This window comes from Ascaphus truei, chromosome 2, assembly GCF_040206685.1.
Source record: "Ascaphus truei isolate aAscTru1 chromosome 2, aAscTru1.hap1, whole genome shotgun sequence".
Lineage (NCBI taxonomy): Eukaryota > Metazoa > Chordata > Amphibia > Anura > Ascaphidae > Ascaphus > Ascaphus truei.
The window spans coordinates 129,289,623-129,295,622 of record NC_134484.1 but is presented as its reverse complement, the minus strand read 5'-3'; positions in this window follow the sequence as shown (position 1 = coordinate 129,295,622).

Below are 6,000 nucleotides of genomic sequence, written 5' to 3'. Positions count from 1 at the left end.
CCCAGATACACGTAGCCAGCCCTCACTACACCCTAGAGCAACGGTGCGCAAATTGGGGGGCGCGAGACTGCCGACGGGGGGGCGCGGAGTTTACAGAGGCCCCGCACGATTCCCGAAGGCACTTTAATTAAGTGCCGGGGGAGCTGCTGGGTCTCTGTAAACCTAACTTACCCGGCTTCCTTCCTGCGTCGCCATGGCAACTCGGCTTCAAAATGACGCCGCAAGGTCATGTGACGTCACGTTGCTATGGCAACGTGACGTCATGACGCCGGAGCGCAGGTAAGTGGGGGTTAGGGGCGGGCGCGGGAGTGAGGGGACCACCGGCAGGGGGGCGCGGGAGTGAGGGGACCACCGGCAGGGGGGCGCAGGGAAAGAAGTTTGCGCTCCCCTGCCCTAGAGGGACAATCTGTGTCCGGGGGGGGGGGAACATGGGCTACACAGTGAAGAAAACAGAAAGAGAATAAGTTTCTTGCTGTTCTAAATATATAGATTTTGGTGGCACAGATTGGTGGCACAATAAATTGCACCTTTAGAAAGACCGTGTGCCTGCTTCCATTCCTTTGCTTAAGTACCTCTGGGATGTCTGGACCTCCCTGGATACAGCGCACCGGCAGATAAGTACCCCCCTCCAGCACCTACCAGCGGTGTGCATGTGCTTCTACATATGACTAAATATATAGATGCCAGGAGGATTAGTAATGAAGTTCATGCACTATAGCTTCCTTAATACGTCCTAAATGACATCACAAATCAAAATGCCTGGTGATTGCTTTCATGGAAAGGAATTACCTTTATCCGAGAGTTAAAAATCCTTAAATGGGCAGTTCTAGAAGCAAAGATCGAATGGCAATGCTGCATTCAATAGGTTAAAGTTACGTGACTGACAAAAATATCACACTTGTATATATGTATATATATATATATATTTTTTTTTTATTATTATTATTTTTTATTTTAATACCCAAATCATATAAATATTGTAACTTGCATTTTAGACTGTGTTTTTCTGCCGTATCTTATCTTTACTATATGTCCTTGCATGTTGGTGCTAAACATGGGAGGATAATGAGACTATTTTATCACTGAGGTGGAGTAAACAAGATTAATCGTTCATCAGTTTGCCTCAATAAAGAGGCAGTGTGTCCTAGATCCAAAGTAAACTCATTGCAGTGGCATTTTCTATAAGTTAACAGTAGGTGATTGACGCAATTTCTATACAAATAAAATAATTAATTAATCAATTTTTTTCCACCTTTTTTTTTTGTGCTAAAACTCAAAACTCTTCCATAGGCAGAGAGGTTGTTTATCAAGATCCTGTTTGACTAATTATGGCAGCACTTTTTGTTTAAATAGAATAAGGCGACATTCAAATCAAGCAGATCTCAGAAAATGTAAACTGACTAAGAGTTACACAAGCAGCAAATAAGTGAACATTTTATTTTAAGGTAATTGAATATTCCTAAAAAAAAAAAAAAAGATTGCATTAAGTGTAAAAAAAAATTGTTTTAAATTGTGCTTGCTGTGACTGCCAATTTAATAACCCTTATTACTTATGAAAAACACTTCACAATGTTTAAACTTAATTTGATTTGTTTATCTTTAAGAATGGGTTAATTCAGGGGTGCGCAAAGTGGGGGCGCAAGATTTTTTTTGGGGGGAGGGGCGCGGCGGCTGCAGAGGCCCGCAATTTTCCTCACGTCATTTAATTAACTGCCGGGGGATTGCGTGAGGCCTCTGCAGTGCCTTCTACCTTGTCTTCGGCAACACGTCACCATGGCAACATGTGTCAAATGACGCGGCGGGTCAGTGCGTCATGTGACCCAGCGTGTCATTTGACGCCAGATTTTAGGTAAGGGGGGGCGTGAGCACAGAGGCTGGCAGGCGGGGGGCTGCAGCACACAAAGTTTGCACACCCCTGGGTTAATTATCCAGTGTTAATTTACTTAACATGTCAGTTTTGTTCTGTGCTGGGAACCTTCTACTCTTTGAGTGCCTGTCAGTAACCCAAAAACGGAGTCCTTCTCTACTGTTTCAATTCAGATTGCGTCCTAATCTTCATGGAAACAGATGATGCGATCTAAAACTTTCCTTGGGCATGACGTAGCCCCTGGAGTGCAAGACCCCATGATGTAGTGACTATGTCTTGGAGAACCCAAAGGGCTAAAGGGGCAATGCTTCCTAGAACCAAAATGTACTAATGCCAGTGACAAGGTTATGGGATTACACCTGGCTGATTGATGCATTTTTACCCAAATCTGACACCTAAGTATTTTTAAGCATTGTTATTAGTATGGCTAGAGATTTGTGTACAGAAAAAGCTTTTTAAGGGTAAATTCTTTCGTCTGAAGCGGACGTTCAGGTCGTCTTCACCTGAAAACCCCCATAGACTTCGATTGGGAATTTCATCCAAAAAACAGACCAAACTACTACATAATAATGTTTGTTCTTGTATAGCGCTTTACAGACACAGTCCCTGCCCTGTGGAGCTTACAATCTATGTTTTTGGTGCCCAAGGCACAGAGAGATAGAGATAAAGTGACTTGCCCAAATTCACAAGGAGCTGACACCAGGAATTGAACCAGGTTCCCCTGCTTCAAACTCAGTGCCAATCAGTGTCGTTACTCACTGAGCCACTCCTTCTCCCCAACATCAATTTACTTTCAAGAATTCAGGGGTGTGCAAACTTTTTAATTCGCACTCCCCCTGTCTCTTACCTGCTTTATCAAAATCTCATCTCTGCGGCGTCATGTGACGTCATTGTCACTTGACACTGCGTTATCATGGTGACGCGTCGTCAGGAGAAGCCGGAGACAAAGTAAGGCCTCGGTCCCGCTGCGCTCGTTGGCGCGGGCGGCGGGTCGCGAGTTCCCCACCAGCAGGGGAATCCTCGCGAGCCGGTCCCGGTCCCCCCTGGCTGCACAGAGCACTACACGCTGTAGCGCGTCAGCCGCTGGAGACACCAGAGAATGGTGTTTTCTAGCTTTGACGCGTGACGTGTGTGGCTGTGAGCCAATGGGGAGGGGAGGCTGCGGGAGGAGGAGAGGCTTCGGGGAGCGGGGAGGAGTGTGGAGTGAAAGCAGGTGAGTGCCTTTCTCTGTGTGTGTGTCTGAGTGCGTGCCTGTCTGTGTGTGTATGTGTCTGAGTGCCTGTCTGTGTGTGTGTGCCCGAGTGCCTGCCTCTGTCTGTGTGTGTGTGTGTGTATGAGTGCGTGAGTGCCTGCCTGTGTGTGTGTGTGTGCGCGTGTATGAATGAGTGCCTGCGTGTGTGTGTTTAAACTTACCTTCCAGCTCCAGCCCGAGTCCGTGGAGGGAGGGGGGGGAGAGTAGCGGGTCCCTCCGCTCAAGCCACGCCCCCCCTCCCTGTCAAACCGCCCACCTCCCGCCCACCTCCCGATCAAACCTCCCACCTCCCGCCCACCTCCCGCTCCGGCTCCCGCTCCCTACAGACCGCAGATCGCGGTCTGTGTATCTCAGCGCACCGCCTGTCAGCAGCGCAGGTGCGCTGACTCTGGGAGCGGGGCCTTAGCCTAAGAGGCAGTTACAGAGGCCCCGCGCTCTCCCTCAACAATCAATTTAAATGTTGTGGGGAAGACCAGTGCCCCCCTTAGAAGATTTTGTGCACCCCAATTTGCATACCCTTGCTCTAGACTGTTACGTTCTTTTCAAAGGTTGTTTTCTGGCCGGCTATGTGGGATTGCACTTAACATAGCAGCACACAGAGAAAAAACATTAATTGATATGTTTTACCTTCATTATTGTATTGATATTTAAGTTTCTTAATGTATTAAATACAGTAATTGCTTTACATGAAAACATTTAGATTACAGTTTTTCTTAATTGAGGTGTAGTCAGCCTTTGAAGAACAGCCTTGAAGAAATAAAAATGCCATACACATCTTGGAACAAAATGAAAATGTAAGTCACAAATAATTTATTATTTTATCGTCGTTTTAAATAGTACACTGGTATAAGTTTGGCACAGAACCATCAAACAGGTAACAATAATACTTCCTATACTAAATGAGTTCAAATCTAGATGTGTATTTTATGACGACCAAGAGAAAAAAATATTGCTCTGCAATAAAACGTACAACCTTTCTTTAGATCCTTAAGCTATCCTTTTCACATTTTTTCTAAAAAAAATACTTAATGTGAAATTTTAGTTACAACAGAGCCTATTTCCATTTGATTATTGTATTGCATAATGGTTGCTAATAACTGAGAAAAAAATTGCTTACAGTAATTTTCATCTACTGTAGAAAATACTCCTTTTCATAGCAGTACGCAAAAAAGGATTAAATCCATTCTCCAACTGAGGGTAGGACAGAAACAAATTGAAAGACCTCACTTCCTATAGAATGCTCCACACACCTGCTTGCTCCCCAGTCTTAAGTTTCAAGCTACAGTAACAACTGTAAATTGTTATTACATTTCCAACAATATAGGGGAATTGGTGCATACTACCATGAAAAGGAAAATAAAATTATGGTAAGCCATTAAACAGCTAATAAACAACTTTTCCTTTTGCTGGTCCTCTCTCATGGCAGTGGGCACCAAAGAGCGATAGCAAACCAGAAGCAAAAAATAATAAAAAGAATGGCAGGGACATATTAATACACTTTCTTTTTTATAAAATCTTTTATATCAGGAATCATTTTTTTTTTTAAAGATGTGGCACGTTGCATCTGAAACTGGCGTCACCTGAGGCATTCACATCAAATCAGTGGAACTTCATAAATGTCTCAAGAGATAACCAGACTGCTGCCTTGCTCTGCTGGCAAAGATTGGGTTCTTGCTGCCCATGAGGTAGCTACTGTCCATGTCAATTGTGCCTTAAGTCACTCTGGTAGGGGCTCCCCTTGAGCTACACAGGCCTTATTTATTGCAGACACCATCCATCATGCTAGTAATGTTTTTGATGCCTGACCATTCTTTGGACTTGATGTTAATAAAAAGAGCCGGACTGATTTTCTAAAATTCTCGATTCTCTCCGAATAAGCTCTCATACACTTGACAACATCTAAAATATGGACGTTCTTCTTTATGTTAGCTGGATTCAGGCAAAAGGAAGGTAATTTTTTGGTTGAGGTGAAATGCCAAGATCACTTTAGATAAAATTGTAGTACTGGTTTAAGTACCACTTTATCTTGATGTAGAACAAGAAAAAGCTCTTTGCCTGATGATGCACACAGCTCGCTGGCTCTTCTGGCTAAAGCAACTAAAAAGTTTGCAGTGGCTAAAAAGGCTCTTTTGTAAATGCTTTTAATACTAAAGGCAGACCTCATGTAGTAAAGGTCTTCCAAAACGGCAGCTTTAACCTCTTAATAGCCTGAATGAAAAGGGAGAGCAAGGATTAAGAGGGTACATTCTTGTTTAATAATGTTGATAGGGCAGAGACCTGAACTTTTAAAAGAACCAAGGACAAGTTCCACAAAGCTCTGTTAAGTGACTTAACGTGACGTTAAGTTACCGCATTTCTTCAAAGGTTCATAAGGTAATGTTAAGTCATGTTTTGTCCCGGACAGAGCATTTTTTAATTATAACGACCGCTATTAATAATTAAATGCAAGAGGCATTCCCCCCCATCAGCGAATAGCCACTCGTCTGTTAAGGTTAACGCTGAGACTTAACATTATGGTTAGTTAAATCGTACCTAAAAGGTGGCATAAAGAGAAACCTATTTTAGTTCTCATTGGCCTTTATAGCTCACAAGACATCGAGACAGACCTGTGAACAATGCCAATTTAAATATTAGAAATAGAATATTTATTATATTAGAATTAGAACAATTCAGTCATGTCTCCACGTCGTAGTAAGTTTCAAGCCGAAGCTAATCAGATATAGAACATCCGCTGTTTTTGCATATTCTTAGCTTAATGGATATGTGTTAACCTCAGGAAAAATAACGTCTGTTACTGTTTTAGGTAACGTTATGCATTTATGGAGCTTTGTAAGTCTGGGCCTAAGACAATCTTTGATCAAAACCTGCTTGAAGAAAATCA